This window comes from Trichomycterus rosablanca, chromosome 18 (assembly GCF_030014385.1).
Source record: "Trichomycterus rosablanca isolate fTriRos1 chromosome 18, fTriRos1.hap1, whole genome shotgun sequence".
NCBI lineage: Eukaryota > Metazoa > Chordata > Actinopteri > Siluriformes > Trichomycteridae > Trichomycterus > Trichomycterus rosablanca.
Window position 1 is genome coordinate 6,558,784 of NC_086005.1, and position 15,834 is coordinate 6,574,617.

The 15,834-nt window shown below is 42.3% G+C and overlaps 1 protein-coding gene across 1 annotated transcript in view; it reads left to right on the forward strand.

The window, feature by feature from the left end:
* galt (galactose-1-phosphate uridylyltransferase) overlaps positions 1-15,834 on the forward strand; it is a 97,664-nt gene that overhangs the window by 42,447 nt on the left and 39,383 nt on the right. The window lies entirely within an intron of this gene.

Genomic DNA, 15,834 nt, shown 5'->3' on the forward strand with positions numbered 1-15,834 from the left:
TAGGAATGTCTAGTTTCCCCAATTACACTGGAATCCTCTGCCTCACGCACAACATCCATTCATGCAGGCAGAGAAAGACAGCAGACCAGCACACGCCCCCTACGACCCATTATATATTATCATGCCCGCTAGCCCCCTGCAGACTCCTATATAGATCAGCACCATGCATAGAGTAACACGCTATACACATTTGGTGTAAAACAACTTGAATGGCCTGCACAGTACCCTAACATGAATGCTTTAACACTGAGGGGATGAATAGGAATGCTAACCCTGGAATTTGCGATGATTATCATTATATCTAAGTAAGCAAATCCCTGTAGTCATGAATTTAGTAAAAAGAAGACTGGAGGCTGTTATAGCAATGAATGTGGATCAAATAAATACTATATGGCCAAACGTATAGAGACATCTGACCAAGAGCTTGTTGGACATCTTATTTTAAAGCATTACAGTCTTACTTTTCTGGAAAGACAAGAACAAGAAGATTTTGGAGTGTATTAGTGGAAATTTGATGATGGATGGAAAGGCCTGGCTAGCAATCAACATTCCAATTCATCTCAAAGGTGTGTACTGTGTTGAGGTCTGGGCTCTGGACTGACCACTGGAGTTTCGTTCAGCCAAGTATGCATGGAACTTTCTGTGCACAGACCACAGTCATGCTGCAGCTGGAGAGGTTTTCCTCAACCGCCACCAGGCTGAACGCTTATCATTTATTTTAAATAATGTTTTATTGGTTGTATATACCTGTTAGGAACGGGTGTGTCTGGAACACCTAAACCCCATAATTAGAATGGGTGTCCACATACTTTTGGCCTATTTGTATCACTGTTTGTTTATTTCTTTAGCAGCTCAGTGTTTGGATTGGATTCTGTTTGTCTTGTAGCTTGCGTTGGATAAAAGCTTCTGTCAAATAAACACATGTAAATATTAACGTCGAATGGAATTTGCATTCAGCAAAAGCTTTTCCTCTCTGATGAGAACTTAAATTATGACTCTCATTATACAAAGGCTTTGACAAACACGGTCACGGTATGTTAAATCCCGAGGTCCCTGGCAATGAAAACAGTGATGCTTAACCCCGGTGTTTGCTAACGTTATTACTCCATGTTACTGTAAGATGTTTGGAATGTTGGACGGCTTGGCGTAACTCAAAGCACTTTTAAAACATTTCAACATGTGGGTGATGACATGTCTGTGATTATGGCCTTGTTCATATTTCATCACCAATGCACCACATTAGCCGAACCGAATAGCTCTGTTCAGAAACGCTTGAATGCTACCAAATGCTCTGAATGCTGACAGAATAAACTTTCGAGCACTCCACCCGCAAAAGAAACCTTTCACTGCTCGAGCTGTCATGCGTTTGATGAAAGTTTGTCCTCTCCGCTTTTGGAAATCAGCTATTTAAGAATCTTGCGAGAACTTTCACTTAGCATCTGGGCCTGGCAAGGGAATAAAGCCTCATATTTTTTTTAGCTCTGTATGATGAGTTAATCATATGCTCTCACATGTCCACTCCAGCGCTTTTCATGGCTGCGTCTGAAAAGGGCACCTGGGATGCGTCTCTGGATGACAATGACAGCATCTCTTCATCTTCCGTGGTTTATTTCTCGTCTCTTTCCTCCTGTGCCAGCTCATCGAGGCAGGATGAAAAGGAGACAAGTCTATAAGAGTTCTTATTGGAGGAGAAGTCAGACTGAAGTGTGTTGGATTGCTCTAATGGGAAGAAGCCGCCGTTGAGGTTTTGCCAGTTGGACTAATCTGACTTTACTATGGCTTTCAATCCAGAGTTGTCACGGCAACAGCTCAGAAAAGCTGGACGTTAAGGAGACCAGGCATCTGTGTCATTTGGCTTTTCTACCTACACTGTGTTCATACTGTGACTGATACTACAACACCCTAATTGTTTCTCTGGGTTTTCATGGGGGACGCTGTAAAAAAATTCTGTTAATTTTATTCTAGTCTTTTTCTATTTTCTATTAAACATTTTATAATATTTGTATTCATAAAAACTGCAGTTTTTGTTTAAATATTTTGTAATCTACACTCTTTACATGTGTGTAGTTCTTTAATAGGTCTAAAAAGTTTGTCTGAGGACCAAGGGTCCCTTTTTTGGCCCAGCTTCTTCTACATTTACATTTGCTGCATTAGCAGATGTTTATCCAAAGTGACATCCAAAGTTCAATGACTGAATACAATTTAAGCGATCAAGGTTTAAGAGCCCTGCCTATGGGCCCAACAGTGGCAAGTTGGTGGTGGTAGGGATTTAATCTGCAACGTTCTGATTACTGGTTAATTCTGGTAAACTACTACTGCTCTGATCTTTCAGAGTTCCTTTATACTTTTTATTTATTTATTTATTTTATTTATTTTTACATTGTTGGCTTTGATTTGCTCATTTGGAATTTGTATCCGGATCTCTGCAAAAGCTGCTTTATGACACTTTTTATTGATAAAAGTTTTTAAATTTAACTAAACAAACCAGAAAAAATTGAATTGAATAGTGAAGGTATACACCGGTGACCCAAAACAGAAACACACCTCAAAAAATTCACAGCAATGACTATAAATGTTCGTCTGATGGTAGTTGCCTATAGTATGTGTTAAATGCATCAGATATGCTCAGCATAAAAGCCTCAATGAGTTAGATAAGGGGTAAATCATCATGGCCAGACGACTGGGTTGAAACATGCACCTGTGGTGAGTACCCATCAACAGTGCTTTGAGGAGGGACAAATAACGAACCACCAACAGGTTGTTGGGTGGTCAAGACTCATGGATTTTAGAGGACATGACAGCTATGGTATCTGGTTTGTCTGGGGGGCTACTGTGATATTTTAATTCCTGTCTATCATAGAATGCACCTGTATTAGACATGTAAGAATTTGAACTGGGCATATATGGACATCAGAGCAATGGAAGAAGATCAACTGGTCAGACAGATCCTGTTTTCTTTAAGATCATCTGGACGGCTGGGTATGTGTGTGGTTTACTGTGGGTCAGACCTGTTTTGACAGCATAATAGGAGGAAGGTCCACATGTAAGGATCTGAGCAACTCTGACGAGACTTAATTGTGATGGCTAAATGACTGGCTCGGAGTATCTTTAAAATGACTCGTCTGGTTTGCTGCACTTAGTAAGTATCAAAAGTAGTCCAAGGAGGGACCTTTAACCAGCAACAGGGACCAATGGCTAAACCAGAGGAGCTACTGGTACTGATAAGACTGCTTTAGTGAAACTACTCTCTGTATTTGACTATGTATAACTGCTATGCACCTAGTTTACTGTTAGCACCAGACACATTGTGATCCACATCAAAACATTCACTCACTCATTCATTCATTCATTCACGTTATTTGGAAACATAGTTCTAACCAAAGAAGTTCTTCTATATTTGAAATTGATACTGGAATCCTACTTGTCTGTCTGTATTTTATTAGCAGTTTGCTTACCAACTATGTTAGCTGTAAGCTATCATTACCTGCAGTTATGTTATTATAATTAAGTGTTTGGCTATTGGTAAATAAATATTTGAAAATATGACAATCCAATTAAGACTGACATTTAGAGATCTGCAACAAATAAAAGCTCGTGTATTTCAGCTAGCCAGTTTACTATGGAATGATGGAGGATATGTGGGGGTTTTTTAAAGTGCATGTTTAACATCAAGTGGGGTTAGATGGGATATTTGACATTATATAAGGTCCATTATCAAATCAAATTTTAAGCCTAGTGCTTTTGCTGCAGTGTTTGCAGATGTTAGTTTGCCTGTATTTTGTGAAGGCTCTGAATCTGTTGGCATTTTGATACCCAAATTGATCTGATAAACTACCTTAAATGCCAGTCTGTGATATTTCTTTTGTCACTTAAAGGTCTCTGGATTCTCCATATTTCTTTCACCTTTTATTTCACCTTTGCATTAAAGATCAGTGCAGAGAAAATGTTTTCTCTCTTTTGAAGTGCGAGGGGGGGCATGAGGCTTTTAAACGGCTAAAATCGAAATGCATGGTGCATAAGATTATTGTGAAGGTGAAGTAACTACACTCGGCCACCAGAAAAAATTTAGCTTAACAATTGAGTCGATTGTGTGTCATGTTAGAGGACATCTAGCATCTGATTTTTATAGAATAGGGGCAGTGGTGTCTCAGTGGTTAAGATACTGGACTAGTGATCAGAAGGTTGCTGGTTCAAGCCCCACTATCACCAAACTGTCACTGTTGGGCCCCTGAGCCCAAAGCGTATGCTAAATGCTGCAAATGTAAATAGAATAACTCTGTAAATATGCCTCTCTGTATGTCATGTATGTGGGTGGAAATGAATATAATGACTTGCTGGTTGGGTACTTCACACTGTGGGTGCTAAATGAATTTGTTTCTGCCCTGTATTTTACAGCCTTGGGTAGAACCAGCTCAAACCGCATATTTGTATTTGTTTATAATCTGTGGTTTTTTATTTGCTCATTAGAAAGACACATTCCTCTGTAAATCTGGTTTGTAAAACATTTTACACATCGTCAGTGTGTAAAGGACACTGTCACTGGACTCTGGAGCTGTGGAACTGTGTCCTCTGTAGTCGCAACTCAAAATCACATTCTCCTTTTTTCTTCTTCTTTTGGCTGTTCTCGTTAGGGGTCGCCACAGCAAAGCATCCTCCTCTCTCACCCCAAAAACATGCATGGCCTCCTACACAGCATCCATAAACCTTCTCTTTGGCCCTCTTCTCCTCCCCCTTCTTTGCACATGTCCAGACCATCTTGTTCCTAATTCTGTCCGGCATCATCATCTCTGCCACCTCCAGCTCCCTCTCATGTCTTTTAGTCAGTGCCACTGTCTCCAAGCCATACAACACAGCAGGCCTCACTACGGTCATTTTGTAATTTTTCCCTTTCACTCTGATCTCAAGTCACTCCTGCTTCATCCTGCCTGCACTTTCTTCTTTACCTCTTTACCACACTCTCTATTACTTTGTACCTGCAACCCTGAGTATTCTCCAATTTCATTGCAACTTAACTTTCCCTCGCCCTGTACTCAGTTTTTCTCCTGCTAACTTATCTTCCACTTCTCTCCAATGCACTTCTCTCCATCTCTCCAGGCTCTGCTCCACCTGCTTCTACAAATCACAATGTCTTTCACGAACATCATATTCCATGGAGACTCCTGCTTAACCTCATCCGTCAGTCTGTCCATGACCACTGCAAATAAAGGACTGAGCTGACCCTTGATGCAGTTCCGCTTTAAACCCGTCCATCATTCCTCACATACATCTCACCACTGTCACTGTCCTCATACAGATCTTGCACCACTCCCACATACTTTACTCTCAATTTCATCATACAATGCAAATCAAACTAACAGCCTGTATGAAGGTATGAAAAAATATATTTTTAAAGTTTGGTGGAATGGGAACAGTGGTCCAAGTTTTTAATGGTCTGGACCTCTTAGTTAGAGTAAAGGGATGTCCCAGACCTCTGACCTGAACACCTTCCATCACTTGGGCTAAATTGCAATACTGACCATAAGCCAGGCTTTGTCATACAATGCCCAGCTTTATTACTACTCTTGTGGTTGAAAGCAAATCTTTGCATTCATGTTCCAGTATCTAGAAAGCTATACTAGAAGTCCTGAGACTGTTACAGCAGAGAAAGTTCCCAATGCACCTAGGTCATGTTAATGCCTCAGGTTTTAAGGTTTCAGGTTATAATTTGTTCAGGTTCAAATTTTTTAGCAAATGCAAAGTTTGATTGGGGTTGCGGTGGGTCCAGCTCTTGGAATCACTGGTTGCAATTAAGTAACACACCCAGGACAGAACACTATCCATCACAGGGCCTGCCCTCCTCCACCCCCTTCTCAAGAGACAAGACATGGCCAATGATGCCTGTATGTAAATGCCGTACCAGCTAATAGCACCACTGGGGATTCCAAACCTGTATCCCAGCGGTAGTGGGCAAGCATAATTTACCACAGTGCCACCAGGGCACCAGTAAGTCTTATGTTTTTTTCTTTAAAATGACATGCAAAGCTTTAAAACAGACTGAAATGTCAAAACTCTGAGGAAACATTGATGTTTGAAGTAGTGTTCGGTTTTTAGTGACCCAATAGACCTTAAATCTGTGTGAGAGGTATTAACCGAGAAAGAAGGAAGTTCTGTGTCTAATGGACCAGTCTGTGTGGTCACTCAACCTTAAACGAGCCGAGTCACTCCAAAAGAGGTAGAATTGAACCTTTAGATAGACGAAATTGTCAAGGCACGGACAGCCAGATCTTCAAATTTTAGAGCAACTCTTTTGGGAGCCCAATTTTCCTGCTCTTGACTTCTGCAATTGATTGTGGGTATTATTTTCTGTGTTAACCCACATAAAATCATGCTGAGTATTAATACTTGTGTTCTGCATTTTATCAACATTACAGCAGTGCTGATGCCCCCCAAAGAACTTTGCCAAACTTTTGTACATCGACATATTTGAAATAATCATTTATTACCCATATTTCAAAAAGCTAAGCATCTCATAGTGCTAAAGCTTTGAAAAGCTGGAACATAATTTCTCACAGTATTTCACCATTACTGAATGCCCATCTGCCGATGTCTGACTGCGAGAGGCAAAACAAAATTGCAGCTCTTTTTATATTTGTTGATTTCTGCTGGTTTTAATCAGCACAGCCCATGTGTTCATTAGTGAGATTTCTGTACATGTTAAAGCATTTTGTAACAAAGACGATGCTTTTTGGAGCAAACCTGAACATCACCAAGAGGCAATTGAAATCCACAAGACTGTTTACTGGGAAACGTTTGCCAAGTTGGAGTAAATACTCCTTTCATGTTAACCAGGTGTTTCTCTCTTTTACATGCAAATCAGATCCCGCAGGCTTTCACACGCTGGGTTTAATGCACCTCTGGTTACTCTGTGCCTTCCACTCGGTTTAAGTCACTCAGATTCCACTGAGGTTTACTGTCGGCATTCCAAATGATGCCTGTTATCTGGACTTGGGGGAATTAATCATTGTTTGTTTGTGGCTTCATCTCACGAGAATTAGTGCTGCGGCTTCTGGTGGCTTTGGTTAAATAAAAGCCGTTGTTTTCTTATCTAAAACAAAAAAAGCTTGTGATAATAAAGATTATTTATTTTTACAATCTTGGTGTCACCCTCATTAAGGTAATAAAGGATCCCGAGACTACCTGGAAGCACTGAATCTAGAATGGAAATACAACCTATGTTTGGAAGAGGACAGTGATAGCCTAGTGGGTAGAGTTTTGGGCTATCAATCAAAAGGTTGAGAGTTTGAATCCTGGCTCTGCCATGCTGCCACTGTTGGGCCCTTGAGCAAGGCCCTTAACCCTCTCAGCTCCAGGGGCACCGTACAATGGCTGACCCTGCACTCTGACCATTACATTATTACACTGGTACTTCTGATGGTACTGGTGATGTTAAAAGATCTAAGACAACTTATTTAGTAGGTGAAATGTTATCGAACGATAATGTGTTGTTAAAACACAGATAAGATCACAGAGTAGTAACAATGTTTATTTGGGACGATGCCCAATTTACTGAGAGATCAAATCTCCAGCACTGTCTAGGAATAATTTTCTCTGCTGCTCCATTATGATGTTTTGCTGATAAGCAGCTGCTTACTGGGTCACTTATCCACTGGATAAATTGTAATAAAAGACTGATAGTCTGGGCAAAAAGATGTTCCTAACTGAATGGTTCTGTCAGCCTGCCAGGCTAATGTCTGACAAGGGGGCGGATAGACGATACAGCCCAGCCATTGGGAGATGCATCTGTCATCCTGCCGTTCCCAAGCCCAGATAAAAATAAGAGGGTTGCGTCAGGAAGGGCAACTGGCAGAAAAAACTGTGCAAAGTCTGATAGGTAAGCCAGATCCACTGTAGTGACCCCTTAATACGGGAACAGCCGGAAAAAAAGTCAACTGTCCCACTTGTTCAGGTTAATGATTGTAGCTGATTAATAAAGCTGCTAACTAACAGTTTACCTGACAAAAATCACTCCCTTGTTTTTTCCCCTCTTACGGCTGTTTAGAACCTACAATCAGTGGCCAATGTATTAGCTACCCTCATCATATTTAATTGCAGAACAAAGTTTCTAAAGCCTTTGTTGTTGCTACCTTCAGAATTATACATTATGTGTTAAATAAGATCTTTATTATATTGTACATGTGGTGGGGGTGTTTGGGTGGTACAGAGGTCTAACATGCCATCATATTACTGAGTAGTTGGACTCTCAGACACAACTGGCTGTATCTTAAGGAGCAGCACTAATTAGCTCATTAGAGTTAAAGTGAAGCTTTGTGTTCAGTAGTAGATCAGGAGTGTGATAACATATTTCTGCACTGAGCACAGCGAGATCAATTTGGTGGTGGAATCAGAGTTTGAGTAAGACTGAAGGACAGGGAGCTGTAAAATCACCGTCCATGCTGTCGTATATCACAGAGCTGCTTCTTGTTGTGCTCAATGTGCCGTGTATTATGTAACTTAAGAGGTGAGCTCGGAGAAGTCAGAATGCAGAATGCAGTCGTTCTGTTCAGAAGGTCGCACCAGGAGTTGGACGACATAGTTGAATTGGTTTTGGGTTGCTGGAGTAAATATTGGTTAATCATGATCATTTTTAACTACACAGGTTGATGCCAGCCAATGACTGTGTATTCGAGTGGACAACATGATGCATTTTTATTTAAATGTGCTATTAGGAATTCAAAAGTTGGGAAGGTTAAAAAAAAATTTTTTTCTGCAGGTGATGAACGCTTTATCAGCAGTGATTTCTTTCTTGCTACCTTCCTATAAATCTCTTTTAGTTAATGAATGCCAAGCTCAGCTTTTGCAAACTGGTTCATCCTGAATCTGCAGTACTTAAGATTATTTTGGGGGGGTAAAGTCACCCTTATTTAAGGTTGTCTAATGACAATGGCTCTCACTGTGATTTGGTGGAGTACTAGAAAATTAGACATGATGACTTCAACCCAATTGAACACTTATGATGAATTGGAATGTCAATTTTGAGCCAGGCCTTCACGAACATCCGTCAAGACACCCCAAAGTTTTGTAAAAAACCTTGCCAGATAGGTGGAGTGGTGGGGGCAATCCCCCCCCCTCTTTTTCTCAAAATTTTCTCCCCTGATTTAGTCATATCCAATTACCCTGATTGCGTTATGCTTCACCTTCACCAATACAACCCTCCACTGCTGACTGAAGAGCCTCGCAACTGACACACGCCCCCTTTGATACTTGATCAGCACAGACTGCACTTTTAATATGTGGATCAGCCTTGTGCACGGAGAGCCACACCCTGATCAGCATTATTCCTCAACTCTGCGCAGGCACCATCAATCAGCCAGCAGAGGTTGTAATTGCACCAGTTATGAGGAACCCTGGTCCGGCTCATCCCACCCTGAACAACAGCCAATCGTTGTTCATGTGGCCGTCCAGCCCAGCCGGATGGCAGAGCTGAGATTCGATACGATGTATTTGAAATCCCAGCTCTGGTGAGGGGGCAATTCTATAGAAAGCTCGTAGTTTTAGAATAGGATTGCCGACCGGCACAGTGGTCAGGTGTCCAAATACTTTTGGCCAAACTATTAATTTTAAACATGCTGCTTGGTAAAATAAGGAAACTTGTCAGCCGACTGTCATGTGGACAAGTGAATCCGGATGACACATTTTCTCTGCCTTTGTTCTTCATGCAAATAAGAGTTCTGTCTAGTTTGTTTCCTTTTGAGGACGCGTCTCATGAGAATTCGTGCCTATCGTCTCTCTCAGACTCTCCCAATTTTCTGTCAAAGTTTTAGGTTTATTAAAATATTAATAACATCTGTGCGTTTTAGGAAAATTTGTCTCAACAAAGACGGGTCCCGACGGGTTACCCTGTTCACCGTGTTAAAACATAATAACAAATAATCAGCAATATTTCTGTATTCCAAGCATTACACACAGGACATTCAGATCCCCCCGGACGCTGATATACATCCAAACTCATCAACACATGCTTCTCAGACACGTCGTAGGAGGCTGCACGGCTGTGTTTTATAAAGTGCTAGACAAACAGCGCTTTCTGCCAAGGTTCCAAGCCCAGACGTGCACTCCACCCCAGGGAAAATGAATGACAGATACCGAAGCAGAAGCCGAAGGCGAACGCCTGGAAGCCGGAGCGCGGTGCTGAGCACACAGCCTGCCGTTGTTTCAGATGCTCGTGATCAAGGCCAGCTTGAGTTTCGTAAGGATTTCGGAACCTGCGTTTCCATCACAGCCTTCTTCATCTTGCTGCATGTGAGCACGGCAAGGCCGGATTTCATACGGCGGCTGGATAAACAGCGTGTGGAGGGCAAGAAGATGTAGAGATAAGACATGCAGCCCCCACGGAGATCAGCCAATCAGTTCTGCTCAGTCGAGGCCGAACTGTCCAGGCTCTATGTGTTGGCGTTCAGGGCACAAATTTTCACAAACAGCAACCAGTGGCAGCAGCGCAGACCCCCCCAAGCTGTTTTCTATGTACAGACCTGTCACCGCTCCTCATATTTTGCTTTGTAAACTTTTTGGCTGGACTTCATTAGATTGAAGTCATGTTTACGGCTCAGGCCTCTCAGACTCGGATCTTTCTGAGCATGACCTGTTTGACAGTGTTTGACTATATTTTTAAATCTGTTTATGCTTCGACTGTCAGAACCGCTGGAGGTTGTTTAAGTTTTAGTCCGTAAATTCAACTTGTAATTAACACATCAGTGTAGGATGTAGGTTTTTCATTTTCTTCACTGCTGGTTTTCATCTGTCTGTCTGCTTTGATTCTTCCATTTTTCAAATTTTTCTGCACTGCTCTGGTCTCTGCTTTTGATTCTGGATGATAAATTGTGTTTATACTGTAACCAGCTATAAATAATACTGTGTCCGTTCTCGATTTTTGCTTGTCTTCATCGTGTCATGAACTTTTACTCATTTTAAAACTGTTATAGCTTTATTGCGTCAAAAACGAACACATAGCAACTCACATTATGAGGTGCTTGTGTAGCACAGCGGTCCATCACTTTATCCTACCACTGCAGAGATCCGGGTTCGGGTTCAGAAATCTCATCTGTGCTATCGGCCAGCTTGTTATCTTCACAGACATGATTGGCTATGACTAAAACCCTAGGGATATTCGAAGCCCTGTGATAGATTGGCGACCTGTACAGAGTGTTCCAGCTTTGCACTCAGTGCTCTACCTCATGGGCTTCTAGTGACTGAATGGACACAGATTATCACACATACACTATCATGTCTCGTGGACAAATCCAAAAAACAGAGGCTGTTATGGCTGCAAATGAGCAAAAGTGGGGATCAAGCTTTTAATCAATGGCCATGATTTTGGAATAGGATATCAAACAAGCTAACAATCAGGTGCCCAAGCTCATCCACTTCTGCACAGGCACCTTGGTCTGCTAACCAGGGTCCTTGCGCAGTGTTTAAAGACCCCACCCACTTAGTCCGGCCTTTTCCCACCCAGCAGACCAATTGTGCCAGCTGACCGGTAGCAGAGCCGAGATTCGAACCGGGGTGTTTATAAACACAGCGCTGGTGTGCTAGTGGAATATCCCACTGTATCACCTGGGTGTCACCCAAGTACTTTTGGCCATTCAGTGGATCTTTTCTCAGCTTTCATTCTGGCACATCAGTCTTTTTGCTTAAAGTTACAGTTAAACTAACCAACGACCCCCAAACTGTTGTTTATACCTCTTTTAGGTGGTCCAAGTATTGATTAGGCAGGGGAAGGTCAGGACCGCCCTCAATCCCCCAACTTTGGCTCAGTTTTTGGCTCGTGATAGCTGCCTGCTGCCTGTTTGAGGTTGTGACAGTCAGAGCAATATGTTCTATTTATTCTCCTGGAGAGGTACAGTATGGTTCCTGTGAATCAACCTGTCATCTGCGTCGTTCCCAAATAGCTGCAGTGCGAAATGACAATAAACGTGTTTAAAAAAACTCTACTTTTCACTTCATTTGGTGTGAAGAAGCAAGATGAACATTAACAAGGTGCTGCTGTCTGTGCTAAAACTTTCTCTCACTTTCTCACTTTTTTATTTATTTATTTATTATAATCTAATCCATATGGATCTGTCTCTGGTTGTGTATCAGACTGAATCTTACTTTCTGACTGAAGATTCGTATTGCTGAACTGCAGCTGGATCCAGCACCGGGCCATGCTCCTCATGATAGAGAATAAAAGATGAGAGAAGTGAAGTTACAGAACTGCTGTTGTGTCTCGAGGTCTGTTGCCTCAGGTGTGTAGATTCAGAAGCTACATCAGCTTCACCAGATCTTTGTACTGGTCTCGGTGGGTTTTGTATAAACACGGTGGTCTGTTTGAGCTGGTTCGTGCTCTGAGCCAGGTAACGGTGGGAACAGCTTGATCCTGGATGATTCCATCTTTACTGAAAGGACACTCTTTGGTGACGGTATTAATGTTGGGCTTTAACCAAGAAAGCGAGGGTGTAACTGTAAAGTGCAGAAGTATTGCTTAAATATTTGAGACACAAAAGAATAACGTGTTTTATCTGAAAGCTCTGAGAGCTGTTTGGTGTTTAATTCTTTATTATTTCTTCTGTATGCCAGACAAAAACATTCTATACTTGTTGTGATGGGTGTTACACTGGTGTCCTGAAAGACCTGATGCACTGGGACCATGAGCATCCTGTTACAGTACTGAGGCAGAAACATTTAGCTTTGCTGACTTGGCATCATGCTACACTGGCTTCAAAAAAAACCTAACATTTTAAATAAGCTGCCAAATGGCAGCCAGCAGGAAAACATCCACTGTACTATTTATGCATTCTTTTCTTTTTCTACCAATTTAGTCATATTCATTTCCCTAATTTATCTCTTCTCCACTGCTGCACACACCCCTACCCTGACGTGTGTAGTTGCCAACTGCTTCTTTTCACCTGCATGAGGCAGGTTCACACAGTACAGAGAGTCACACACTGATCTCCATCGACCAGCCAGCAGAGTCCGTAATTGCGTCAGTGATGAGATCCCTCAGCCCGCCCTCTCCTGGACATAGCCAACTGCTTCTTTTCACCTGCACGAGGCAGGTTCACACAGTACAGAGAGTCATGCACTGATGTCCATCATCCCCCGTCTCTGTGCAGGCACCATCGACCAGCCAGCAGAGTCTGTTATCGCATCAGCAATGAGGAGTGCATTTGGCTCACCCTACCCCTGACATAGCCAGTCATGGTTTTGTAAGCTGGCCAATAGCAGAGCTGAAATTCAAACTTAAGAGGTCGAGATCTCAGCACTCGTGGGCTAGCATGTAACTGCACCACCTGAGCACCCTAAAATGTCGTCAATTTTAGACCAAGAGCCATGTGTTTGTGTATAGTTATCTTTTTAGGCTGTGGTTTTTGAAAAAGCAGCTACTTTGTATACGCCCTCATTCAATCGTGCAGCGTTGCAGCATGCCAGCGGCATCGAACACGTCTGTTCTCACTCAACCAACCTCCTGCCATGCTCCTCAAATAACACATGCAAAACCCTTAATAACTCTAATTACATCTTCTTCACTCCTCTCATTCCCCACCAGAGCCGATTCGAACGGAGAGCGAGAAGAGATGAAAATGTGTTTTGAGGCAGAGTAATGACTCTTCCTAATGGCACATTAGAACTAGCTTTTGAAGGACGGCAAAACAGAAAACACAGCCATAATTGCGAACCGCGAGCGCTCAAAGTTGCGGCGGACTCCCTGGAAAAGTTGCGTCTCCTGGCAACCGCTATTGTGCCCGCTTCAGAAACCGTTAAATAATGCACTTGTAAACGATGCCTAATTGCAGATTTAATAACCCGCGGTTGTGTAGTCACGGCTTGTAACGAAGCTGCGCTCTTAAATCTTTAACCACTTTCCACATGCAGCTCCCTCTGATGTGTGCTCTCTGTGTGATGCTTCCTCTCTGTCAGCAGGTCCACGCTCTCTCTCTCACCACAACATCACGCTGAAAACATTCTCAGACCCTGGGCCAACCTTTCTGTGGTTTATTGGGAAATTCAAAGCTTCACTGATGATCCCTCTGCAGGCTTTTTTAGAGGATAGTGTGCAGACGTATAAGCTATGAATAAAACGCCGAAACGTTACGTGATGTTTTCATTGGCATCGAACTTGTAAACAGCCGAGCTTGGTGTGAATAAACAGTTCAGTGTGGGCAGATTGTTTCCATGGTGCAACCAGGACCTGTTGTTCTAAATACGGTCTTTGGTACAAACACTGAGATGTGACTTTTCTGACTTTTCTTTTTTTGGAAAAAGCCAAAAGTTTCTAGCTCTCAAACTTTTTAAAGAATCAATTAAACATAAAAGTCAAACCCCACAAATACTACAGACAAGAGCCAAAACATTGGAACCAGACATTTAAAATGCTGTAAATACAGCTCTGACTTACCGAGGCATGATCAAGGCCCTTAATCCTCAATTGCTCAGACTGTATACTCTCACAGTACTGTAAGTCGCTTTGGACTGCTAAATGCCGAAAATGTAAAGGTGTAAATGTAGAGGCTCATCTACAAATAAATCCAGCCGTGTTATGGGCCATGCTTTGTTCATGCTGGAACAAGAAAAGGACATTCCCCAAACTGTTGGAACTAAATTGCAAGAATATAATTTATTTAATGTAATGAATTTAATTCACCTGTTAGCAGTAGTCAATAATTAAGACGGGTGTCCACATACTTTTGGTCGTGTAGTGCAAATCCTGAAATCTTTCAGCTAACATTTTATTATGTGTTTTGTGGTCCTAACTTTCTTCCCACATGTAATCTCCGGCTCGTGTTCATCTTTCTCCGGCGGTGCAGTCAGCATGTGTGACGATCATTGTTATCCGAGTTTCTAATCGCTTCCCATCAGTCACTGCTGTGCTGAGCTGCGCCTTTGTCAGACGGCCTCTCGTCAAAGCACGGCTCACTGTAGCGCCACCCGTCAACATCAGACTTTCTGTAATCCATCATCAGCTGTCATGTTCCCAACCTGCTCCTGCCATGCTGTCCCCGGCAGTACGTGGAGTAGCACGTGGAGCATTAGGTCAGGCTGTTTTGATCAAACTCCAGCTATTTTAATTAAGGTTACATTTAGGATAGTGGAGCTCTCAGGAAAGTGATCGTGACTGGCGCTGAAGTGGAAACGGTGAGCAGTTTCACACAATCTTTCTGGTGTCTGAACACGTCCTACGTTGTTAAGGTTCACCGATGCCTGTACAAGATGCTGAGGAGTGCCAGGATGAGTGCAACAGTCCTCTCATCCTTCTCTCATCAGGGCATTTTGACCTGCTCTCTTTCACTGTGGTATTCCAGCTAAAGTGCCTCAGATGAGAAAGCTTTATTCATATAGTAAACACTGACTGACCAGCCTACACAAAACAGGGTCTGCAGAAGGCCAGAAACATCAGGAAGGACTGTAATCACCCTATTTGTGGACTGTTCACCATAGGTCTGTTCGAAAACCTAGTGAGCTGCCTAATGCCTACTGCCTACCAGAGTAGCTGCCTAAATAGAGAGGATTCTAATAAGACATCGACTTATAAGGCAGTTTATTTAGACACACTACTTAGTAAGTACAGCAATTACATCACTGCAGTTTTTACTTTCTAAGCTAACACAGTTAACACAGGCCATTCAAACCAATGGGCTGAGGTGGCACAACAGGCTTCTTCTCGGGAGCATGCATAGGAAATCGTAAAATGCGTCTATGTTAAGCTCACTAGGTTTTCGGACAGACCCCATATTACCTTTATACAGGAGGCTCAGCAGTATAAAAACTTGGACCTTTAGATTCAGGAACAGTTTTTACTCAATAGACATCAAGTCTTGAACT